This window comes from Vicugna pacos, chromosome 17 (genome assembly GCF_048564905.1).
Source record: "Vicugna pacos chromosome 17, VicPac4, whole genome shotgun sequence".
NCBI classification, from domain to species: Eukaryota; Metazoa; Chordata; class Mammalia; order Artiodactyla; family Camelidae; genus Vicugna; species Vicugna pacos.
Genome location: NC_133003.1, coordinates 1,130,235 through 1,157,628, shown reverse-complemented (window position 1 = coordinate 1,157,628; position 27,394 = coordinate 1,130,235). Strand labels below are relative to the sequence as shown.

Sequence of the window (27,394 nt, the reverse complement as noted above, 5' to 3'; positions counted from 1 at the left end):
TGTGTCTTGGTTCGCTGTATGGAGCTGTTTTAAAGGTCAGGTGTGCGGCTTCACTGGGTCTGATCTGCTTTAACCCATCCAAGGACTCTTTTATACTTTCAGATCTCATGTTTCCATTTGGTTCCTGTGTTAACAGTTTTACAGGTCTCTTGATGGTCCTCATCTCTTCACCCTTTGTGTCACTTAAAACACATTTCACCCTTGATACCTGTACATTGTTAAACATATGTTTGATTGCTGTATTAAATTTCTTATTTGCTAATTCTGACACTTGGGCCACTCATTGGTCTGCTACTGATCAGTTTTTTCTGCTGGTCATAGTCAGTTACTGGTTCTACTTCTACACACGTCTAAACAATGTTTCTGTGTGCTGGGTGGTTTGGATATTATGCTGTGTGGACTCTGGGCTCTGTTATGTCCTCTGGAGAACACGGAGCTTTATTTTTGCAGACAGTTCAGTGCCTGGCAGCTTTCCTCAGTCCTTGGAGCCTTGATTCTAGACTTTTTGGTGACACCTGATTTTTGTTTTGCCCTAAGTCCTGGTTCCTGGTCTCTGATTCTACGGGATTTACAGTGTCTTCTTAGGTTTCAGTGGAAACCTCTATGTCATGACCACCGCACTCAAACGTGGTTGGACTGGGACCGCGTGCCGTCTCCCTAGCCCTGGGCCTGCCCACAGTTCCTTTATGCTGGGCTCAGCTTTGTGGTCAGCCAAGGAATCACGGGTAGTCTGCGTGTGCACTTTGTGGTCCTCCCACACCCTGCTTGCTCCGGCAGGTCCCTGGCTGCGGTCCAGGAGCACCGCCCCTGTCACGGCTTGCCCCGGGCCTCCCTGTGGTCAGGGTCACACCTGTCCCTGTTTTCTCCAGGGCCTGCCTTCAAATGTTTTTTAAAAATACTCTGTCCAGAATTCACAATTATCGTCAGCAGAGGCTTAGTCTACTGCTTCTTACTGCCAGAACTGGAACTCCTAGCTCGATCTGGTTCTGAATTACAAGCTTTTAGGATGGAGCCTGTACTTCGGAGTTATTCAGACTCCACAGCAAAACCCTAGGATTCTGACCCTTCCTAAGCCCTGGAAGGCTCAATGATGTCTTCTGTTTCTCCCTAATTCCTTCCTCACGTGGTCAGTTTAAAACAAACAGCGAGCCTCAGCGCTATGAGAAGTAGAGCGGATGAGCAGGGAGTTTCAGGTGGTTAAGGGAGGGGGCGAGGCGTCCAGAGGCAGGCAGTCACCAACTGCAGGCCCTGGTGATGCGTGGATTCATCAAATCATTGCAATTTGCTTCCCAACATTCTTTAGTCCCCTTATTTTTTTATACCATGTTTAACCCCCAGAGAGGTTGTGTTACTCCTCAGTAGGTGGGGGTTGATTTGGTGGCACATGAGGTGGCTCTGTGCTGTCTGCGACCTGTCTTACAGATGGAAGAGAGCGGGAGACTGTGGGCACAGCCTGGTCACGGGGAAGGGAGGGGTCCCCTTCTCCTGCCTCCTCAAGCCCCTCACTCTGCATTCACTCCCTCAGCTTGTTGCCACTCAGAGCTCTGATTTCAGGGCTGTGAAATTTCCTTAACAGACTTCGATATTTGGCTAAATTACTAGGTAGGTTCTTTGTCTGCCAAAGAAGCTTTTTAACCATCACAGTTTTCCTCTGCATTAAACTATGAAAGTTGTCTCTGTCCTTGTTAACATGCTTTTACCCATTCATCTAAAAATGCCCAGTAGGCCTGCGTATAGAAATACACTTCTTCGCTGCAGTTGGCAGTGGTCGTCTGTAATTTCTGTTTTCCTAGGCTCCCTGCTCCCCGCCAACTGACGGCCCTCAGCTCCACTCCCATTTGCCTAGGCCACCATGCTGGCTGTGTGTCAGCGTTTGGCTGTGGAGTCCACACATCTGGCGAGCCCCGTGTGTGAAGCCTGCAGCTCCATGACTCCTGTCCCCATGCCGTGCGTCCACCCCATCAGAGTGAAGAAGAACCAGCCGTCACCGGGTCCTGCTCTGCCTGTTGTGATCCAGCTCATGGAAATGGGATTCCCTAGAAGGAACATCGAGTTTGCACTCAATTCACCCACAGGCACCCCTGGGAACACTGCTGGCTTGCCAGGTACTGCATTTTCCCCAGGGGTGTTCCAGCTTAAGGTGCCCATCTATTTGTTCGTAGGCCTCCTGGGAAATGTGGCCGTCAGAGGCCCATGCGCAGCTGGGCATGCGGTCCTCACCGCATGGTGCCGTGTGTGCCTGCTCCTGGGCATGGAGGCCATGGTTGGGCCGCTGTTAGACAATGCTGACACGCAGGTCATGGATCTCTAGGACGCAGACGGGGTCTGAGGAGTGTTCAGACGAGGAGGTGGTGGAGGATGTGGACGACACGGCCTACGCTGTGGTCAGTGCCTCCCTCATGCCATCTGTCCTGAGCTCTGATTTCCTCCATGCTGCCTCATGAGGCCCTTCTGGTTTTGCCAGGCACATGGGGAGGCTCCTAATTGCTACGTGGGTGTTCTGTGCCTTAATTACTTTTAGCTTTAAAACAGATCCTTGTTCCAACATCGAATGATGTTCGGTAGCCATGAGAGGAGATGTTATTAAAAAATCTTTTTTTTTAAATGGAGGTACTGGGGATTGAACCCAGGACCTCTAGGATGCTAAGCACGCACTCTACCTCTGAGCTATACCCTCCCTCTTAAAAAATCATTATTTATATGACACATTGACTTCTGATTTGAGTGAGTTGTTTCACAGGATTCATTTGGAAATGCCTCAGAAATTTTCTGTACTTTAAGGTTTTCAGTTTAGTTCTGCTTACTGTGCTGTTGCCATTAATCTTGTAAAAATGAAGAATTTTACAGTGAAAACACAGCATAATATTTCATGCTTTCTTTTTTTATGTTAGAGATTTCACATACTTCTTTAAGTAGATTTATCTGGTTCACCATTTTTAGAAATGTGTTTCTCTTTTGTAGTCTACCGGTGCTGTCGTAACCGAGAGCTAGACTTAATGAAAAACGGGCTGATTTCCTGAGTAATGATGATTATGCTGTGTATGTGATTCAGAATAATCAGGTGAGTAATGGTCTCAGGCTGGAGTCTGGCTTAGGTTTTCACTCAACAGATGTGTGAGCATCTCAGAAAATCAGAGGCCTGGCAGAGGAGGGCATAGCAGCCAGCAGGGAGGCCTCTGCATCTGGAGAGAGGACAGAGGAGCAGCAGATCGGGGGGCCAGCACCACAGAACAAAAGGGGGCTTGTCCGTAGTGACGTGGCGCAGGGTCCTGTGCTTCTTGGTCATCCCCCTTTTGGACACTTCCACGGCCTATTTTTGCTTTTGAGGGGAGATGGAGGTAGTTAGGTTTATTTTATTTAATGGAGACACTGGGATTGGAGCCAGGACCTTGTGCATGCTAAACACACACTCTACCACTGAGTTGCCACTGAGTTGTACACTGCTCCATCTTTTGTAAAAAATATCATTCTCTTTGCCATCTAATTTTAAAAACTTACTTATGTTTTTTCAACCTTAAATCCTTCCTTTTCCTGCTTTAATTCTTTTCTAGTTAGTACACTTCAGAGAAAGTCCCAGAAATCATCTCATTCTACCTGTTAATATGTCGATATGTGTCCCATATAGATAAGGCTTTTATTTGTAACATAATGACCTTACAGTTACCTAACATTGCCTGACAGAGTAAACAGTGATTCCTCACTGTCATCTCATAGCTAATGCTTGCTCAGATTTCCCAGTTTTCTCAAAAACGGCTTTCTATAGTAGTTCCTTTGAATTTTTATACTAACAAGATCATATACCTTACATTTGGCTGATCGGTCCCAGAAGTGTTTTTTAACCTAGAATAGTTCCTCCCTCCTTTTTTCCTTATCATGCCATTCATTTGTGCTAAAACTACATCGGCCCACAGTCTTCCTCCCTCTCCTCTGTGTCTCCTGTACAGTCAGAGTGAGGGCTGCAGGGTGGTTGGGCTCAGGCTGCCCCTGAGCAGGAATGTATCGTAGGGGCCAGCACGCAGCGTCGCTGGTCGTCACCATCTATTCTCTGTTAATGTTGTTCATGTTGCCTTCTAGATCCATCACAAACTTTGTCATCCCTCCCAAATTTATTAGCTGGAGTTGTGTCCTTTTAAAAAAAACTTTCTTATGAACTCTGGTCACTATAATATAGTTCACATAGGAAAGGCAGAATAGTGGCTGTTTTTTGTTTGCTTGCTTGCTTGCGTTACCAATTTTCAGAATGATGAATTGGTGCCCTGGTACTTGTAAAGGTGACCAAGAACCTTTGTTTTGTCTATTATCATTATGATGAATTTATTGGCTATTATGGATTTGATGTGTTCTAGCCATTTTTCCTCTTGATCATGTGGGAACCCACTGATCTTTTTTTTGTTTTAATTGAAGTATAGTCAGTCTACAATGCTGTGTCAGTTTCTGGTGTGCAGCGTATTGTTTCAGTCATCCATGCATATGCATGTATTCCTTTTCACATTCTTCTCCTTTACAGGTTACTACAAGATACTGAATGTAGTTCCCTGGGCTGTACAGTAGGACCTTGTTGTTTATCTATTTTAGTATCTGTACTAGTAGTATTAGCATTAGTAGTTAGTATTTAGAGTCCCAACTTACCCTTCCTACCCCCTTGTCCCTCTGGTAACCGTTTGAGCTGTTTGTATATTCTTGAAATTCAGCCCTTATCATTTGCATCATTTGCAAATCTTTTCTCCCATCCCGTAGGCTGTCTTTTTATTTTTGTTAGCTTCTTTTGTTGTACAAAAGCTTGTAAATTTGATTAGGTTCCATTTGTTTATTTTTGCTTTTATTTCTGTTGCTTTGGGAGACTGACCTAGGAAAACATTGCTACAATTTATGTCAGAGAATGTTTTACCTATGTTCTCTTCTGGATTTTTATGGTGTCCTCTCTTATATTTAAGTCGTTAAGCCATTTTGAATTTATTTTTGTGTATGGTGTGAGGAAGTGTCCTAAATAACATCATTGATTTACATGCTGCTGTCCAGTTTTCCTAACACCACTTGCTGAAGAGACTGTCTTTTCTCCATTGTATATTCTTGCCTCCTTTGTTGAAGATTAATTGACCCCGTAGGTCTCTGGGCTCATTTCTGGGCTCTGTATTCTATTCCATTGATCCACATGTGTGTTTTTATGTCAATACCACACTGTTTTGGTTACTGTAGCTCTGTAGTATTGTCTGAAGTCTGGAAGGGTTATTCCTTCAGCTTTGTTCTTTTTCTTCTGTGTTGCTTTGGCCATTGGGTCATTTGGGAGTCCATATAAAATTTAGGATTATTTGTTCTAGTTCTGTGGAAAATGTCCTGGGTAATTTGATAGGGGCAGCATTAAATCTATAGGTTGCTTTGGATAGTATGGCCATATTAACAATATTAATTTTTCCAATCCAAGAGCATAGGATATCTTTTCATTTCTTTAAATCATCTTTGATTGCCTTAATCAGTGTGTTGTAGTTCTCCACATATAAGTCTTTCACCTCCTTGGTCAGGTTTATTCCCAAGTTTTTTTTGTCTTTGTTTTTCATGTGATTTTAAAAAAGATTTTTAAATTTTACTTTCCTTTTCTGATATTTCATTGATAGTATAAAGAAATGCAGCTGATCTCTGTATGTTAATCTTGTATCCTGCTACCTTGCCAAATTCATTTATCAGCTTTAGTAGTTTTTGTGTGGAGCCATTAGTTTTTTAGTGCTCCCTTGCTTTATGGCACACATGGACCTAGGCTCATGTTACGTATTTCCTCCCCTAGAGATCAAGACAGGCAGTTTTCTAAAGAGCCCTGGTTCTATATGTTGAGAAATGATTTTGAGATCATACTGGGTGCTAGAGGAACTTTCCTTAGAAATAGAATAATGCTACTTAAAATTGATCACTCATCTATACACTGGACTAGACTTTTTACATTTAATTTTAATTTTAGGTAGGAATGATGGTTAGATGCTGTTGAACAGATGAAGAAGTTTGTGAAGGAGATGTGGGCAAAATTATCAAGTTGGATAGAGATGGATTACATTGACCTCAGTGTGCAGTGTGATTGGCAGCAGAAAGGAGCACCTACTGGGTTAGGTTCATTCACGTGGAACTTGTAGGTAAGAACATTCTTCATCTGCTTCTGAATGAGGTCTTTAGAGTTCCCAGAAATGAATGCTAACTGTAGTTCATTTTTTATTGGCATCTCTAGGCTGCCCTCCACCAAGTTCTCCTCACACAAAGGCAAGATTGGTGGTAAAGTTCATGTGAAAGCCTCAGTCTTGACACTGAAATACAAGTGGTGGTCTGTGACTCAGCAAAATGTGGGGCTTGTGAAAGATCATAGTACCTAGGCAGGAAAGCGCTGGGTGTTGGCTTTTCATCAACTGATGTAAACTAGGGCAGGAAAAACAAGAATTAAGCACACCTTATGATATAAAAATAGTGCCCTTCTGCTTGTCAGTGCCCTCACGACCAGGAGCAGCCCTGCTGTTGAGGAGTCAGGTGTGTTAACTCCCTGCATCATGGGAGAACGCACGATGGAGAATGCGGTGTCTCCGTAAGTGTGTGAATGTGACAAAGTCTAATGGGTTTGCATTGAGTATTTGGGGGAGATGTCAAGGAATTGGGATAATTCTAAGAATGGGTGTGTTAATAAACATTCCCTGGAGGGCAGAAATACTGAGTCAGGATGAGGTCATGCCTTGCAGGGAAGCAGTCGGTCATACTCGCCAGGAGGGGACTGTGGTTGGGATTCGATTGGATGTGACTGGACATGTTAGAGTGGTTTTGTTTTCATCTCGATCTGTCACAGTCTCAGGCTGACCTTGTCTCATATTGGGGTTCTTGTTCTGTCAGTCCTTCTGCCAAATGGCCAGCTCCCTCATTGTTTTTCTCTCTTTTTATTAATGCTGTATAAAAATTTAGGACTGAGTTTAAGAAATGGAAATGCAGAAATGATGTGTGTTAAGACCTGGAAACACAAAATTCTCCTCAGTTTATATTTAATGTGATATTGTTGAGATTTCAAATCACATGGCATACTATGTGTCCATTTTAACAGTTGCAAGAAAAATAATTAAATATATGCATTTTATTTTGTCTTTGAACTCTTTCAGTGCCATTTTTGCTTTGTTTTGTTTCAGCTTTGTGGAAAGCCATCTTTCTGCCAGATAGCTTAGATTAGAAATGGCCGCAGTGGTGGTACTTCCTCAGTGGGCAGGGATATTAGAGTTCCTTAAGTTACTTAAGAACAAATGGCTTATTTAACATTTTATTTTTGTTTAACATTTTGCTTCACTTAAGAGATTCTTAAAAGCTTTACAAATCAAAACAAAGATAAATTTCAAAAGTAACAACTTGGTTTAGAAGTTAATGTTTTCAGTAGCTTTCACCAAAGGGCAAGAGCTACCTTAACGTTATTAATATAATTTTTATTCCCTAAGTTACTGAATGGAGTTTTTGGTTGGTGTAATTAAAAACAAGCAAATAAACCTTCAATAAGTGGATAATTTCAAACAGATACAAAAGTCGAGATTATAGTATAATGAGCCTCCATGTGCCTATTACCTGACTTGAGCAGTTGTCAGCTCCTGGCCAAACTGTTCATCCATGGTCCCCTGCTTCCATTATTTTGAAGCTAATCCCTGATTGCCATCATGTGTTAGTTGACCCAGAAGTATCTTAGTGTGTCTCTCCCAGAGAGAAGTTCTTTTTGTACAACACAGAAAACTGTAATATAATATCACGTGGTTAGGTATAGTTTTAATTTTAATTTTCAGTTTTTATTGGTGAAAGAGGTGTTCCAGACAATTTCTATTCTGTCCTAGCTGTCAGTGCCAGTGGGAAAGATGTTATTGTCAACTTCCCTCAGTCTCACTGAACTGCGCTCTCATCAGACATGTAGTTGGTACCCAGTGTCCATCCTGGTATCACGTGAGTTTTAATTTTTATGTTGCTAGATTTGTTTGGGAGGAATGGCTTTCTCTGGAATCAAGTTTAACAAATGACCTCATCTTTTTCTTATCAACCAATGGCTATTTAAAAAATAGGTGTGATGGCTGTGAGATGTTTCCTATCAATGGATCTCAGTTCAAGTACTGTGACGACTTTGATTTTTGTGAAATGTGTTTCAAAACTAGGAAACACAACACCAGGCATATATTTGGCAGAACAAATGACCCACGTATGGTAAATGATTATGTTCTCTTTCCACAAAATTTATTAGTGAGATAATTATTGTGGAAACAAAGTTACTTAGTTTTGATCTTCAAAGCTTATGCTTAAATGGTGAGCACTGTGCTCTGTGCACAGTGAAACAGGAAAGCTGGTCCTACCCGCCTGGTGAATTACTAGTTTTTTGCAAGCAATGAGGGGGTCTCTGGAGCTAGAATAGTGGGGTTTGTTCACTTGTATTTCCATAGAAAAACAGTAAAAAGATCTCAAGAAACTAGTAAATGTTTTGTTGGATGGGATTTGGAATTGGAGAGATGGAGAGGGAGTCTTTTTATTTGTGTGTCTTTTATTATTTATTTTATCACTATGGCAGAATATAGACAACATAAAATTTGCCAGTTCAGTCACTTTTAAGTGTATAATTACAGGAATTTGCACATTAACCCCACTATTTCTAAACTCCTTTCACCACTGCAAATTAGGAAGGGAACCATTAAGGAATAAGTCCTCTTTCTTCCCTCTACCAACCCTGGCAACCTCTAATCTGCTTTCCGTCTCTGAATTTGACAACCCTAGGTACCTCTTAAAAGTGAAACCAGTCAAAATTTGATTTTCTGTGTGTCTGAGTTATTTCAATCTGCATTGTGTTTCCAGGGTTCATCCATGTCATAGCATGTGTCAGAACTTCATTTCTTTTTGTGGCTGAGTAATATTTCATTGTATGTATATACCACATTCTGTTTATCCAGTCACCTATTATGGACATGTGGGTTGTTTGTACCTTTCAGCTCTTGTGAATAACATTGCTGTCAACATTGGTGTATGAATCTGTTTCAGTCCCTGTCTTCAAAACTAGGAGTGTAATTGCAGGGTCATTAGGTAGTTCTTTAACTTTGGGGAGGACTGCTAACAGGTTTTTTATAGTGGCTGCACCATGTAACATTTCTTTCAGCAATATATGAGGATTCCAGTTTCTCCACATCCTCACCAACGTTTGTTTCTTTTCTCTTCTCTATTCTTTTCTTTCTTTCCTCCCTCTCCAATATAAAATCTGAATGGTCATATTAAAGACATATTACCTTTAATTGAAAAATCTACCCACGAAGAAAACTTCAAGTCCAGATGATTTCACCAGTGAATTTACTACAGAAGGATAATTATGACCAAATTGAATTCCAGGAATGCACAGTGTATGGCTTACTCTTCATAAACCAATCAGTGTAGTTCACCACATTAGCCGAGTAAATCAGAAAACTCATGTCATTTCAATGGATGCAGAAAAAGCATTTAATAAAATTCAGCATCTGTTTGAGGAAAAAGTTTTAGAAAACTAGGATTAAAGGGAATTTCTTTAACCTGATAGTCGTTCTCAGTTAAATACCTACAGCAACCACAGTACTGAAGAGATACTGAAAGATTTCTTTCTGAGATTGGGAATAAGGCAATAGCACCTGATCTCCTCTTCTAATCACCACTGTATTGGAGGTCCCAGCAAGGAGACTAGGGCAAAGGGAAGAGGGAAAAAAAACTATTCAAGTCCCCAGTTTTGCTAGTAGTCACTTATTAAACAGTGCAGACAAATCCATCATTGCAGAATTTTCTGTTGGACAGCACTGTTTGAGATAATGTAGATTCAATCAAAACCCCAGCATGAGTTTGTTTATTTTGGTGAATTTGATGAGCTAATTCTAAAACATAGATGGACACACAAAAGGCTAAGGGTAGGCAAAACATTCTTGAAGAAGAACAAAATTCTCTACTAGATATTTAAAATTCTGAATCTGTTATAATTTAGACAATGTCTGGTTTTTAGGCAAAGACATAAGAAATCTAGGTAAGTCTGTATCCAGCAGATCAAAGAATCCAAAAACAGATCCAGGCATATGTGGGTGTATGATTTATGATAAAGATGACATTACAGGACATTGGGGAAAGTTTGTCCTTTTAACAATTGGTTCCTAGTTAATTGGATGTCCATTCTGGGAAAAGTGAAACTTGATTGCTATCACAAACACAGAAATCAGATCTAAGGGCATTACCCGTCTCCAGGTGTGAATGGTAAAACTGAACTTTTGGAAGATAACATAGAATTTCTTCATGACTTTGATATAAGGAAAGATTTCTTAAAACAGCAACAAAAGAACTAACTTTAAATCAAAAGTTGGTAAAATTAAGAGATCACATTCATAAAAAAATAACACTAAGAGAGTGACAGTGCAAAGCATCTGTAATCAGTAAGGGCTTACATCCAAAATATGTTAAAAATAGACTTTTTAAAAAATGTAGACATTTGTACGAAAAAGACTCTTCATAGAAGAGGAGAAAAACAATCTGGGCATTTCACACAAGTGTCCAGTAAATAAATGAACAGGTGCTCACAGTCATCAGGAAAACACATTAAAATCACAATGGAGTACCAATACACTATTGTGGCTGAAATTAGAGATACTGATGATTCCAGGTGTTGGTGAAGGAATGGAGCGGAGCACAGGGAATTTTCATAAACTGCTAGGGAAAAATTAGATAAAAAACAAAATATAGGACAGCATCTCTGTATATGCAGAAAGATGTATAACAAAAATCTTCCCAGTGGCAGTATTCTTAATAGCTCTGAACTGGAAATAACGCAATGTCAGTCAAAAGAAGAATGGATAAATAAATTGTTACCTGTTCATACAGTGGGGTACTATAAAATAATGATAATGAGCAAACTGTAGTTTGTTTAAACAAATTCACTTACATAAAGTTAAAACTAATCTGATTATGGAGGTCAGGATGCTAATGACTTTTTGGGGAGAGAGAATTCAGCATTGACTGAGGGGTCGTGAATTAGTGGTGGGGTGGTTCTGGGAAGACGGCAGTTTTTATTATTCCTGCCTGACAAGTTCAGTTGATGATAATTGTTTAAGTTGTATTCTGATTTCTGTATTTTTATATGTATAACAAACAAGTTTAAACATAGTATTTAATAATAGCACTGATAATAGAAATCAAAATTAATCTTTTTTAAGAAGTGGTTATTATGTGCCGGGTTCTATTCTGCGTGTCTACTTGTGGTATCTCATTTAAACTTTGTGACAGACCTAAGGGACTGGGGTTAGTGTAATAACACCTCTGCTGTAGGCAGGGAAACTAGGGCCCAGAGTGCCTGTCTTTACGACACAGGTCCTTAGTCTTTTTACTGTCTATTTCTGAGTTGTTTGTATATCAAGGACCTCAGTTCTTTTCATATATATTTTTATTTATTTATATTCCTTCCCAGTTTTCTTTTGTTTTTAACATGCAGAGATTTAAGCATACACCCCCCCACCCCCGCACCAATTATTTGAGATTTAGATTTCCAGTTGTTTGCTATTGCAAACAGTACCAGGTTATATATTATTTCCTAACTGTCTTTGTGCACAGCATCTACTATTTCCTTCAGATATAATCCACACCCCCTTTTAAACTGAACAGAGTTGCTCCACATAATTGAGTTAACTGAATGTATTTTAAATTCTGATTAATGAGTTGTTTAGACAAGTTACCCCATTTGCCATGAAGACGTGGTCCTTTTACATGTTCAGCAGATGTTTATCAGTCATACACTCTGGGTCAGTTAAGGGCCTCATGCTGTGAAGGAGGGGACAGAGGCTGAGGTCTAAAAGCAGAGCTAACTCAGGTGATGTGCACGTGTAAGCAGGGGTGAAGACTTGAGGTTTGCACTTTAGAAAGGCCACTGTAGCCATCTCACTGAAGAAATACAGAATTGCAGATGGGCAAGGTAAAGACAGAGCGAGCTGTTAGGGATCTGTTGCAGTTGTCTGAGTGCGGCATGGGGTGACAGAGGCGGGAAGGAGAGGTGGTATCCGAGTGTTCTGCGGGAAGTGGGGTCAGCAAGACGGGGCTGTTACTTGTGTGAGGTGGTCTGTGGATGAAAAGAACTCTACTGTGACTCCCAGAGCCTTGATTCTGATTGCCTCGGTGGGAGACAGTGGCATTCGCTGTGGGAGAATACAGAAGTGGAGCTTCTATTTTGGGGGGAATTGAGCTTTGTTGTCTTTAGTTTGCAGAATCCGTGCGACATTCAGGTAGAGGTTGTACACTCCACAAGAAGGGTGCTCATCTCTTCATCGTGACTGAACTGTCAGTGCGGTGACTGCAGCAGATGTTAAGCTAGCTATCAACGCCAGAGCTGTTCTCAGTACTTAACAAATTTCAAACTGCAGCAGCCTGGCTAAGAGTCTGTGCTCTTCACTTTTGGACCAGTGCTGGTGTGTGTTTTGAAACAAGTCGGCTTGAGAAACAGTACCATGGTGCTGAACAGTGTGGTGAGAGTTCGCTGGTTTACTTAAAAAAAAAAGGTATTCTGGGCCAGTGTTGGTTGACCAGGGTTTTATACTTTGCCTTCTGGCTTTAGTTTGTGATTGAGTTTTGTTGACTGTAAGAAGAAAAGTCTTTCTCTTTTCTTAAGGAAAAAGTAACTTTTGTTAATTAGCTAGCAAGTACTTTTATGGACCAAAATGTTAATTTTCCATGTCTACCATGAAAAATCATGACCATGGTCTCAGCCTACCTGCAAAAGAGTATTGATTGATCATTTTGTGGCAGGCTTGCCTGGTCTAGGTTCTCTTGGGACAGTGTAAGAAGCGTCCAGAGGAATACAGCACCCTGTGAATTTGTTTCCATGTATTGTGTGCTCAGCCTTTAATTACCTGTATCAGTGGCAAGCACCATTAGGACGAATTTCTCACCTGCTTTGGGGGATGCTAGGGAGATTGATTGCCTTACACTTGGCAGGTGTAAAGCAGAGCCTCAGCAGTGTTCCTTTGAATTGATTTCTAAAGAGCTGACCCACTGGACAGGCCTGATGCAGGCATTCAGAGATTACTTTTGCAATTTACAGTTCTCAACCGATGAAAATCTCGTATGTGAAAATGAGTATTAAAGGTTATTTCCATTGCTTTACAAAAAGATGTGTTTTAAGATTTTCTCTTAAAACAGATTTATAGATACTCATTTTAAGGACCACTGGATTCTATACCATTTAACGTACAACAGTTGTGTTGAGTATCATATCCTTGTTGGTAGTATTAAATGTTTTTAATATAATTGAACATCCTAAAGTTCTTAATTTAAAGAACTATCAAATAGGTCAGAAGGTACAAACATTAGGATATGAACGCACCCTTTAAGCCTCACTTACTGTCTTGTAGGAGGAGGGACTTCAACATGCAAACCTCCATCTATCTGTTCGGCTTGCACTGTCGTTTTCATTCCATGCTGCTGGCCTTCAGATGGCTGCACAGATGCCCCATTCACATCAGTACAGTGACCATCGCCAGCCAGACATAAGTGACCAACAGGTTACTGCCTTATCTTACTCTGACCAGATTCAGCAACCTCTAACTAACCAGGTAAGTTTACGATGTATCAGAAATGATTTGTTGGGATGGTCATTTATTCCCTAAAATGGTGTAATAGAAAACCGTCAAATACCTTAATGGTTTTCAGTTTTACATGTCACATGGGACTTCAGATGAACAAAATACGATGTTAAGAAGTTTGCATTAAAATTTTTGTTGGTTTTTCTCTCTTCCCCCTGTGTTTTTCACTTTAATTAAAAAACACATGTAAACATAAGCACATTCTCTCATTTTACAGTAAGGGGGGGAAGTTATTTCTAGAGAATATTAGTTAAAGAAACTGAAAGCTGATTTTTAGGGAAAGAAGGTTAAGTAGAAAAATATAAGTTACAGGAAAACAAGTCGGATTCCATTATAGCAAATTACGGAGCTGATTTATGCTGTTATAAACTACTTTATACACATGCCTACAAATAAACGTGAAACTCCTTAAAATTAATGTAAATTAGTTATGCTGCTCATTCTAATATTCAGGCTAGAGATTCAGTAATTTTTCATAAGACTAGAATAAAGTGAATAAATGCTGAACCCTGTTGACATGCATACATATATGCATGAGTGTATGTATTTTTAGTATCTTCCTGAATTAACTGCACCTACTATGTTGATTTTTGGTTTGGGAATAATTTTTTTTTTTTTACTAGCTATAGTTGTGGTAAAGTTGCTTTCCCCCTGAGGTTGAGTGTGTGATGAGCACTGAAAGTGGCTGTTTTTCCATGTACTTAGGAATTTGGTTTGCCGCTGTTTATTTAGGTCTTTTAATATGATCAAAAACTTGGAAAATTTCAGAGTATTTATTTTACTGGATTATTTGAGGGAAATTAGTTTTTCCTAACTTAATATGTGGTTTTAATAAGCTATTGGCTACAGTTAAGTAATGCCATTACTTGAGGACACCCTTGTATGTATTAAAATAAAATATTGTCAATAGTTGACCTGATTCTATATTTATAAAATGTATTAAAGTGTGTAAATAACATTCACAATAAAATAGTAAGATAAATTATGGCAGGACTGAAGAATTCTTTTATGCAGTAAATTGAGGAATTGTATGTTTGAGAATTAGAGTAGTTGGTCAAAACTAGAAAGTGTGTGTGTACCAGAAGAAAACCCTCTGGACTCCCACACAGTAGTAATAGCATAATGAGCCATCTGCATTGTACTTGTAAGAAGCAAAGTGTGTTTGGATTCATTTTCCTGCTTGTTCAGAAGCAGCCTATCAGGCAGGCTGCCTGTTTTTAATTTGTTTTGCAGCTGAAGGCACTGAGCTCCCATTTGTGATCTCTCCAAGTATGTAGGCAGTAGTCTCTGGGGTCCAGCCCAGGCTTCTTTCTATTTAGATACAGTGTCTTTCCACTCTAACACCCGGCATGTGCAGAGGACTAGGAAAAAACCTAGTCCTTTAAAGTTATTTTTATGATTGTATTATTGTAGTAGATAATCTAGTTAGTTAGCAAAGTACCTATTTTTAGATACAACTAACATCTTATTTGTGGATTATTTTCAAATAAGAGATAAGTTAATTTAGTATCCATTTTTAGCTGTAAAATATTTTTAGATTCATATTGTGTAAAAAATAAAAGTCTTTAAGTAATAATATTAAGCCAGATATTTTTGCCAAAGTCCAGAAGTTTCTGAACCAGAGGCAGTCAGATTAAAAGCTTTCTTCTAACTGAAGTGTAAAACACTAAAACTGTGTGCTGATGTGGCCTGGTCTACCAGACGTGGGTTCCAGATCTTGACTCATGATCTAGTTGTGTGACTTGAGTCAGGCCACATGGACCCTTCTCTCTGTTCCTTGAATGTAAGATTGGAATAGACTTGACATCCTCCCCACCCAAGTGCCTTCTAGCTCTAAACTTTGGTAATTTCATTATTTGATTTCCACTGTTTCTTGTTAATCATCCTATCAGTGTCTTTTCAATAAGGTTTATTGTACAAGTAAATTGAAATGAGCTTACTTGAACATTTCATTTCTGATAATCTTTCTAATATGAGTGTGTTTCATATAAATTTAAACACAGTTTTGTTCAAAAGGTAAATGTAGTAAAAGTGTAGAAAAGAGTGGTTGCTGTTTGGAATGCTGAGCCAGTTTGGGCTATTACAGTTTTCACGGCACCTTTCATGGTTCTTAAACTGTGTGCTCTGCATATGTGTTATGTATGCTGTTCAGCTTTATTAATATGTCTCAAGATAGCAAGAATGGCAGGAATATAGTGTTTCTTACTCTTTACTATATATGAAAATATGAGGTAAATGTAAATAAAATGGATGGAATAGGTATTAAACTAGGAAACAATTTTTTAATGAAGTCCTGGCACTTACACTATGGAATCTTTTCAAGAAAAAAAGACTGTTTTAGCTCTTGTAACTGATCTAAGCAGGAGGTGAAAACTACTGCCTTTTTTTTTTTTTTTTTTTTTTTTGGTCTTTGTGATCTGTGTCTTCACACAGAAAGGTCAGGAGATTTAGAGTCTTGGGGGTGTGGCTGTTTTGGGCTCCCAGAGTCAGATAGCTGAGACAGCAGGATAATTATCTCAGCAGCAATCCCTTTTGCAGGGAGGACACTGAGCATCGGTGTGGAGGGGAGCTCGCTACCTGCAGCAGCTTGGTGAGCTCCTGGGTCCTCTGAACCACTGGATTTTTTCACCCAGCTGGGGAAAGGAAGAAGGGAGCTTGTTACATTACATTCTCCTGACTTTGTGACTGTGGAAGTTGAAAGTGGACAAAGCATCAAATGCTTAGGGCTGGTTTGAGTTTGAGTATAAATTTGTAACAGTGTATTTGGAAAAATTATTTTCTAATTCTGGATTTGTGATTATGGCATTACAGTAGTGAAAAACAGAAAATTTTATTATCTAACATGAAATCACAATGAAAGTTAGTGAAGAAAGTGTTGTTTAGTTTGTAGGAATTAGTTTGTTCTTCCCACGTGTTTTGAGCATCTACTCTGTACAAGGCACTATTGGAAGCACTGAAGTGCAGTCTGATCCAAAGGCCAATTTTTTTGTGGATGGAATGCATCTTGTTTATATATACATATGTTCCTGAAATAGTAACTTCTGTTGCCAAAAGTATGTAAGAAAAGTAAGATATTTAGAATTAGCTAATCGACTTGGCCTTGTAGGCAGTTTGGCCAGTTGTGAAAAGGTTAGCAGTGTCACGACATGCCAGGTGCATAGTGCACACTTAACACTGTGTGCATAAAAATGTGGTAGTCAGAATTACTTTCATAGCCAATTTCAGGTCTGTGCAGTACATTAACAAATCTTTTTTTGATTGTGTGATTTTGTGTTTTAAGTGAGCATAGTTACTCCTGGAAAGATGTAGTCATTGGTTCTTTCTTCCAGTGTTTGAAATACCTGTGGAGTTGTAAGTGGGCAAGTTGAAAACTTAAACATATTTATAGTTTTGAACATAACTAATTTTAATAAATGCATATGTTTATTTTATTGGTATATATTATGCATGGCTCAATTATTTTGCCCAACAGATAGCCTAAAAACGATTCCACCAAGAAGCTAGAATACACTCCTAAAATTAACAGGGAGCCCCTGGCCCAGTGCTGTGATTCAGAGCGTGCGGCTGGGCGTGAGTCTGCCTTAGTTCTCTTCTCATCTGTGTTATTTTACTGGCTCTAGGACCTTGGTCAAGTAACATTACCTCAGGAACACAGGTTTCTCATTTGTAAAATGGTGATAGGAGCATTACATATTTTCGTGAGACTGTTAAGAAGATTACATGAAAGATGTAAAAATTTGCATGCCCAAAATATGGTGTATAGCAAACACTTGCTGCTACAGTTATTATTTTGTTGTTAACTATTTAAGTAACTCATTCATTTCTAATGGTAGTTATACCTTCTGTCAACTCTTACTACGGTTGGTAATGAAGTATTTCACTGGTTCAGATTTTGTGAAACCTCACAGTGAGTCTGCACTCCAGTAGTCCAAGAAGGGTCTTGCCGAGAACATTACCTGCTTGAAAACAATGCCAGTGCTTAAAAAATAAGAAAGGAAATAGATTATGAGAAACTGTTTCATTACCTTAAATGCTTACAGCTTCATTTGCATGAAGATAATTGACATGCTTATACTGATATTGTCCGTTCCTTCAGTCTACAAGGACTGGTATGAGAACCAAATACTCTGAACCTAGTTGTACCTGTTTATATTTAAAAAATAAAACAATATGTATTTTAAAAATTAATTCAGATTATCTTACTATATTTTCAGACAAATAGTTGTAATCAGTTTGTCCCTTGAACCTTATTTGGAACTTTGAGAAGGAGAGATCATGGGAAAAAATAATCATTAACTGAATACAGTAATTCAGTGAATTTTCTATCTGGGTAACAACTTTTAGAATTGAGTACAGATGCAGAGGAAACTAATGTTAAGATCGGTTTGCTCACTGCTGTGGTCCCTCCAACTTCTCATGCTGCAGGGATGGTGATTCCTTTCTGTTCCGTCCACTGTTATCTCTGCCCTCCTCTCTTCTTTTTTGTTAGTGTGAGTTAACTTGGTTAATTTTCCCAAGACTCCAGACATTTCTGTCAGGCCTCAGTGTGATGTACTTGCTTTCTCTTTGCCCCTCAAATTGACCAGAGTGTCCTTTGAAAGGGGCTGCATCAGGGGCTCCTGGCTCAGCAGATTTTGCTGGTATAAATGTCTGTAAGAAAGCTAGACAGGAATCCAAGGGTGGCTAGTGGTAGGGACTGTAGGTACCCTGATGTAATTAATTGGTTTTGAGGATCAGGATCTCTTGGTTGCAAGAAGCCCCACTGGGAACCCCTTTACTGAGGCTTGCCACGTGGCAGAGTCGGGTGGGAACAACAACCCAGCATCATTGGCATGCTAGTTGCAGTGCCCCTGGGTGTGCTTGTGTAGGGAGGACATTCATGTTCCTGCTCCAGCCCCCATCTAGCAGGAAGCTCACAGTTGTACTCTGCTTACTGGATGATGAAAGACGTGGTTTAGCATTGTGCTGGGAGTACGGCTGAAATGGGTTTTTTAAAAGAAAGTTTCATTAGCTTTAAGGTGTCCTCTGGAACTTACTTGTGGTCAGCTCTTAGTGTATCAGAAGTAGAGATATTGGTGTTATGGATTCATTTGTTTATTCAACAAGTATTTATTAAAGAACCTACTGTGTGCCAGGCACTGTTGTAGGCAAAGGTAATACAACATTGAACAAAATCCCTGTGCCACATGGAGTTTTCTTTGTAGTTGAAGGAGAACAAGCCAAAACCAGTAAATGAGCAAATGTATACTAGTATGTCAGGTGGTGATAACTCAGCAGGGCGGGGGCCAAGGGAACGTGGAGGGCAAGCCCAGATGCGTCAGGTGGAGGGCATGCTTTACTCAATTATGCTAAAGAAGTGAGTGCAGATTTCAGCCTTGCTTATATTATAGGCAGACGCTTGTTGGAGGGCAGGCTCTGGGGGTGTTGGGAGCTGCACTTCTGCAGCACCAAACTCCATCTCTGCCCTGTGACCAGCTTGCTTCATGGTGCCTGCTGGGTCCTAAAATCTTGTCTTAGGAGGCTGGAAGATGAGTTAGTCTTTGCCTGCTGTGAACCAGGTCAGGCTTAGGAATAATTCAGAAGTTTTTCCTTGGCTAATTGTATGGTGGAGAAGCCCTCTTGGGCAGCGTATCATGCATGTCTCCTGAACCAGGGGTATGTCTATAATGCTGTTGTTTAATTTGGGGAACAGAACTGAAGCCTTGGGCAGCTGGGCATATTATCTTCTCATTTCATTTATTTTTCCAGTGGTTGTCTTCATTGGATTCCAGTTTAAAGAGATAACTGAAACTTCTAATGTAGATGTCTTTTTTTTTTAATAATACATATACACAGGTTACAAAAGAGGGAATTCATGCCAGTACAGTATAGTTAAAGTGATAGTCTTTTCTGTCTATTTAAGGTGATGCCTGATATTGTCATGTTACAGAGGCAGATGCCCCAAACGTTCCATGATCCAGCTCCTGCTCCCCTGAGAAAACTTTGTTGACTTGATCAAAACATAAAAGCATATTAATGAGGTAAGACTATTGATTTGTTGTAACACCATCTATCTTGGAATAGAGTAGGGGAAAGAAGTTATTTTGTGATGTATTTAAACATACTAAAATTTTTTACTCCCAATGATTTGTCATATTGATGACTATTATGAAGACTGGTACGTTAATGATTTATAGATAGTATAATTACATAAAAGAAAAAAGGCATATTAACAGGGACTACAGATAATTAAGATAATTATGGATAACTTTCCTTCTTTTTCAAAATGTTTAATATAGGCTGAGTTATCATTTTTATAATAACTCCTCTTCAAAACAAGAAAGGGGAAGGGAGGGAATAATGACACTGGAAAAGTCTGAATATGTTAGAATTTTGCTTGAATTTTCTTTTATCTGTTTCTCCTATTGCCGTGGATGTCAGGAATCTCTGAGATGTATTCAGTACCCAGTTACAGGCATCTGGCCTAGTTTATCTATATTATTTTCTTTTTAAATTGATATGTGTTCTTTTATCTGTATCTTTTCATTGTAAGATATCTGAAAGCCTTTTTGGTGGAAGTAAGTATGATAAAAAAATGCACTTTAAATTACTCATCTTCCAACTTGACTCTTTGCCTCCAAAAATTATTTTTCTGGTGTTGTCTTAGACCTCTGGCATGATTGTTACTTGCATCTAACCGCAATACTAGCTCTGTAATTAATTATTAAATGAGCTTTTCTGGAGAAGAGTGCTTGTAATTTCTTTCCTTTTCTAGGGGGCCCTACATCCTTTCCCACTGAAGGTTTATCAGTGTTAGAGCCACTTATCTAAAAAGATGTTTTTACGTGTGTATAAGTTTTATAATAGTTTGATGCCATTTAATGCCAGTATTTATGTTACTGTGGCATTGTGGCAAGGTAAAATTGGAATGAACTCAATGAGGAACACTTCTAAATTGGATTTTGTACATAATTAATGTGTTATAAAAGATGTACAAACCAGCTTTTGGTTATCTGAAAATATCTGATAAAATAGTTAACACTTTATTAATGTCAGTTTGTTACTATCTGATAAGTTGTTAAACTGTTAACAGTAACTCTCTTGAAGCCTGTTTTTAACTGTTTTGCCACCTTGTAACCTAGAATTTTTGTGATGTTGCTCCTGCAGTGTAATTTATATCTTCCTCAGTTAGTTACCAATCACTTGGACTATTGCCTAGTCCACCTATTACTTTTTACTATTCTTAGAAACTAAAAGAAAAACAGGTGTAAGGAAAATAACTCATTTTGTGATCAACCACAAGGTTCATGGCCTTTAGTGTGTACGGGATAGGTAGGGAGCATGTCTGTTTCTCATTAATGTGTTGTTATAGGCTTAAAAACTGGGCATGTCTCAGAGGCCCCTTTTATATTAGTAAAACATCAGTTCATATACATTTAAACTTTCATTTTTAAACTCTTTTGCCTTAGGATCAAATATAAAACTGGGATTGACTAGAAGGGGGCATGAAGAAACTTGAATATAAGGAGGATGAAAATGTTATTTATTTTGTTTGGCATTTGTTGATTGCATCAACATGTGCAATTTTCCAAAATTCCTCATATGATACACTCTTGAGATCTATGCCATTTCACTGTATATAAATTATATCTTGGTTTAAAAAAATTAATGTAGATCATGTCCTGTTACTCTTCTTGAATGGGAGGCGTTGCTCCAGTCCCTTAACATCTATTTATAAAATGTATAAACCGTATAATTCTAAAGGGAACTTTACTGCAGAAATTTTCCCTGGTTATATATTAGTGTTATTCTGTAAATCAAATAGCAACTATAGAAAATTCTTTATTTCATTTGTGTGTGTGTGTGTTAAAGAATAAAAATCCCATCTATTTCCTACCGATAGCAGATTTGTCTCATATATACTCTTGATATATGGTGTGTGCGCCCCCCCCCCAGTGATTTTAATGACACACTTAACACTGTGTATTCTCACTTGAGGTTTACTATGCAAAAAAGAAGCAAGGAGACCAACAGGGCCAGGGAGATGATTCCATTCGTAAGAAGGAGCAGAAGGTTATAATGATGGTTATGATGATGATAACCATGATTATATTGTAAAATACGGAGACAAGTGGATGGATGATTACGAAATTGACTCCTTGATAGGCATAGGTTCCTTTGGACAAGTAAGTTAATGGAAAATGCTGAATTTTATAGTTAGAAAGAATGTATTAGTGAATCATGTTACATCTTTTTCTCAATAGTACACTTTTAATGTTTGTAAATAGATCTCAGCAACGGACAAGTAAGTATGTGGATTATCGTTGTTCTGTGAAGGTACTAATACTGCGTCAGCTCTAAAAACTCCATGAGCAGTTTTTTGTGGGTTTTTTTGTTTTTCGGGTTTTTTGAACTTATTTTCTGAGGCTACCAGGTAGCTACTTTACTAAGTGGTTGATTTTAATCACTGATGGATAGTATTGCCTCTTTCACAGGGGCTTTGGAGTCTGTGGGTGGTTCTTCATTATGTATGTTAGAGATAATTGTATTCCTGTCTGATACTCCTCTTCAAGGAGAAAAACACTTAACTATCTTCAGCTGGCCCAGCAGGTGCCCTCTCACTTTTTCAGAGGCTTGGATGCCATGGGCTGTGCCTTGACTTTGTCTCTCGGCTCCTCTTCTAACTCTGCCAGGCCTCTGAGTGGGCAGACAGTCTCCAGGATGTCGTTCTCAGGCCTCCCACAGTGCCAGCGTGGCTAAGTCTGTGACTGGTGGAGTTCTGATGTGCAGGGCAACTCAGGCAGCACGGCTGCTTAGGAAAGTGAGGAAGGAACTCCAGGGGACCTGGTTTTTTCACTTCCTTCCTGGCCTCTTCTCTACCCACAACTCTCCTCTCCTCACTTGCCCATCCCGCCCAACACAGAGGACAAAACCCTCACTGCATCAGTGTCTTGTATCAGCTGAGCCCAGACTGAGCTGTCAGTCCTTCCTCCTTGCCCTTCATGATGCTTTTCTCGGGCTGTGGCTTCCCCAGCTGTTCCCACTCCTAAATCCCCTGTCTCATTGGGTCGCAGAGCTGTTTTATTTGAGGTATGGTTTCCTGTTCCTCCCATTCTCCATTGCCTTGCAACTTTTCTGCAGTGAAGCAGTTATTAATTTGCAATCCAAATACTTTTGACTTTTTGACAATTTTGGGGGTTGTTTTTGTTTTTTCTTAAACTGTGGCACCTACATGTTCCTACTTATCTGTTCCTGCCCTGTGAGGAACAAAATATGCCTCTATCACCCTGTGAGGAAAGGTTTTCCTGTATGAATCCGATTGTGTTTAGGACAGAAAGGATACTGTAAGCCACTAGCAGCCACAGGCTGAGACCAGGACACATCTAAGCCATGAAACCTGAAGGAGATATGAACAAGGTTGTTAGCAGAGCTCTGCAGCTCTGGGGTGTCTCTGCCAGGCCCTGATGTCACGTGTACAGTATGCCTGCCCCTTTTCATAATGTCAAGGAATTTTTGTAATTATACATAATTCAGGGCCTTTTCCCATGATTCTAACCTCTTTCTTCTGAGTCAGGGGTTACTCAGTGTTACGGGAGCCCTTCTGTATCAAAATATTACTTCTTGTCAGAAGCAGCTTCTACTTCTCTGTCAGAGCCTCTTAAGGAAAGGTGTTTCTGAGGCCTACCATTTACGTAAGTAAGGCTGTGAATGCGCTGGGTGGAATGATTTCTGTCTCCACCCTCAAAATCACACCGACACTCTGGCAGTTGCCTCCAGCAGGGCGTCGTCTGACTTCTGTGATGCCCGCTGTGCAAGTCGTGGCCATGCGGCTTGCTCTTTAAACTTAGTTTTCCCTGACACCTACTCTTCAAACTCACAGTGATCCTCCCCCTCCCCTTTACCTTTCCTCATACCCTGATTTCTAAGAGCACGCTAGCATCATATACTTGTGAAAATACAGGCCTGTTTGACATCAGGATTCCTTTTCCCAGATGAGACTGATTGATGTCTTTCTCCTAGGCTGAAGTGTGTTCAGGGTCAGGGCCTGTCACTCACCAAATAAATTCTTCCTTATTGACTTTGTCAGTCTTTCTCTAAATTCTCTGCCAGGTCCTTGTCAAATAAGCAGCTCCTTCATTTCTTAGGCCAGTGGTTATCAGTCCTGACTGCACATTGAAAATTTCCAGGGAGATTTGGGGCTGGGAGCTGGGGAGGGAGGACTGATGCCTAAGCTCCAGACTAATGAACTCAGAATCTCTGACTGAATTCTGGGCATTGGCATTCTTGAAAACTGCCTAATGAATGTAAAATTCAAGGTCAACAATCATTGTTTTACCACTGAGCCAGTTAACTATTTGCAAAGTCAGTAAATAGTTGGGGTCCTGTTAGTGGCCTTTGTCCTGGAGACTGTTAGGATCTGGGCACAAAACTGCCACTCTTGATGTAGTCAGTATGGTCAGTGAAAGAGAAGAATATCAAAACCACTTGGTCATGGTCAGATGCTTACATGGGTCACCTCTGATTTAAAAGGCAGTAGGCAGTAGTTTATTTTAGAATTCGGTGAAACCAGAGATACTGCTTTTTTTATATTTCAAGTTTGATTTCAGCTAAAACATTTATAATCTGCCATTGACAATAACCTTGACTGATGTGGATCTTGGACCATGCATCCATTCTCTTCCTCTAATCCAGTGATGCTCACCCAAAACATTGGAATCACTTGGAGTTCTACATGCATCTCCAGACGTTCTGAGTATGCTAGAAAATGTATCTAAAGCTATTATCTATTCAGACTGTATACAATGTTACAAAAGTAAGAATATTTAATCAGGTATAGTGGTTATTTCTAATTTGTATAGATACAGTGTTCTTTTATCTTTGTATTTGTTTCCTAGTTTTTAATGTAAATTTCTTTGTCAACAGTGTGAAACTTGTTTAAATGAGTAAAATTTAAAATGAGAGGTGTGCAGTCATTTGTTCATGAACACTACAGTTTCCTTAGCATTAATTCTCATTTTAAAACTCAAAATCCACTAATTATGGTACTTTAACTTATTTCCTTATTTAAAAAAATTTTTTTAGTCTGAAGTAATTCTCTTATATGCCTATGAAAATCTAATTTAAATTTAGAAAGTTATCCACATTTTTCAGATGACTTACAACCTTTTAAATATCTCACATGTATACTTAGAATTTAAACCAGGTTTTTCTTGCATTCAAACAATAGTCAGATGTATTGTTTTATAATGTTATTTAGTAAGAAAAGTGGAAAACCAAAGCACTTGTCAACGTTCATTATTTATTTTTGAAAGAGGAAAATAGTTATTCTAATTTTGCTAAGAAACTTACCTACTTTGTGGATGTTTAGAAATACTATAAAGATGCAAAAGAAATCCAATTGAAAAGATTGACTTAAAGTGACAATAAAGAAGTAAACGGATGCTGTTAAATGGAAATGAATAGAATCTCATATTTAGGAAGGTCAGAAAAATGGGAATTAGATAAATGTATAATTAAGGTGAATTATAAGTTGTTGTTAATGAAATAGATACTATTTATCTTTTTTCGCTTTTAGGTTGTAAAGGCATATGGTCGTGTGGAGCAAGAATGGGCTGCCCTTAAAATAATAAAGAACAAAGAGGCTTTTCTGAATCAAGCCCAGAGAGAAGTGCGACTTCTTGGGCTCATGAACAAACATGAAACTGAAATGAGATACTACATAGGTAAACAAACAGACAGACAAAGCAGTGCGCCCTGACCCAGACCAAAGATTTGAGTGAATGGTTATTTTTATATGATGATATGTTGATTTTATCTTAAAGTGAATGAATAAAAATCAGTTATTTCTGTTGGAGGGTATACAGATGTATATATATTACTTTATCTGGTGGTGGTAATTTAAATTTTTAGGAATGGTGTTCCAGGTGGTACATAGTCTAAAAACAAATAAGAATAGTCTGTCTCTCTCTCTTTTTTTTTTTTCAACTTGTGAGTGTCATTTGTTTGCTTTAATGATGCATTAAACTCCAGAGATTTCTTTGTTTAACTTTAATCGTTTCTAATACAGCTCAGAAATTAGAAGTGAGGTACTATGTTTTTAATGATTATAGAACCATTTTTGGAATGTCTTCCTCAAGAAATAACAGCCACCATGTCTTGAACGTCTACCATATTGCTTGTACTTTTCCTCCATTGTCTGCAATAGTCATAGCAGTCCTGTCAGGAAGGTGGTAGAATCCGTACACTGCAGATGGTCTCAAGGAGTAACATACCCAAGACCCCAGGGCTCTGAAAACAAACAAAAAAAGGGACAGAAGAATTATGAAAATAGTGACTTCTAGGGACAATTGATACATGGGTAAGCTGTCTTTCAGTTATATATTCTTTAATACTATTTTTAACCAAATCTAAGATGCCAGTGATCTCCAGATATCATTGTTTTATTTGATGACACTGAAATGAAATGCCACCAAGAAGAAACAAATTGCTGCCAAGTATAAAAAAAAAGATGCTATAAATTTTAAGATAAGATCATTTAATTATATAATTTAAAAAATTGGCATATATTAGCAACTCATGTTCAGAAATGCTGGCTGGTTTAACTGGCAACCATGAGGTTAAGTTTTAATAACAAACTCCTTTCTAATAAAGTAGGAGAGGTCATTGTGGCCTCCAAAATGATAGAAACAAACACTGATGTTTAAAGATATATGGTCCAGAGACTCAGATTAGATTTCATACATGAAACACCTTCATTCCTACTGTTACAATAAAAAGAGCATATCCTAGTAATTTTTATTTCTTACTGTATTTAAAGATCATCTGATACAGTCCATACTAATGACATTTGCATTTGAACCATTTTCTTGTTTAATTCACTGAATGTTTGGTCTTCACTGTAAGTTACAACTTAGTATAAACTGGGCACATTTCCATTCAATGGGTTAGAAGGCCAGGAATGATATTGTGAGGATGCCTGACTTAAAAGGAGGCATAAGAACATACCTCACATCTTCTTCCTTTTCATTCATGTTTTATTTTGAGTTTTTGCTTAAGTGGTAGACAAAATATTAATAGAATTATTATAGCATTTAAATACTGCCTTTTAGAAAGAAAACATGAAATGTTAGCTACATGGTTATGTTAAAATAACGGCTGTCATTTTTTTTTCAATAAAATAACTTTAATGACGAACTCGCAGAAGGAACACCCTTAGCTGTTGTGTCGCCTCCACCACTGCTGCTGACCTCTTCCTCTGAGCTCACCAGGCCCGCTCTCAGGAGCAGGGCGCCTTCAAAGGTTTGAGACCGGTGAACATGGGGGAGTGGATGCCACCTCCAGGCAAGGCAGCTAGGGACATTGGAGAATATCCTCTAGCCCGACAGTGGCACCCTATACCCCGGTCGCCGCCGAAGAACCCATTCCCCATACCGCATATCTCTACTTTGTCTGTCTAACTACCTGCCTGAATGCCTATATATTCGAGAATATAAGAGGATAGACTACGTGTGTGTTTCCCATTTTACCTAACGGAGGAGGAGTCAATGAGTATGTTTCTCTATTTGCCTGTCTATCTATCTATCTATCTATCTATCTATCTATCCATCTAGTGGAGGCATAGCAGTAGACACGTGTGACATTTTACTTGTGTGTCTGTTGGAGGAAGAGGTTAGCTTGTCTATCTACCTATCTACCTATTAGAGGAAGAGAAAGAGGCTAGTGTGTGTGTGTGTGTGTTTGTGGGGGTGTGTGTGTGTGTGTCTGTCTATGTGTTTGTCTCTCTGTCTTTCTAATGGAGGATGGCTCTCACTAAT

General features: G+C 39.1%; 1 pseudogene; it reads left to right on the top strand.

The window, feature by feature from the left end:
* Positions 1-26,681, top strand: part of LOC102526683 (E3 ubiquitin-protein ligase HERC2-like) — a 224,239-nt pseudogene extending 197,558 nt beyond the window's left edge.
* Positions 26,682-27,394: the final 713 nt, after the last annotated feature.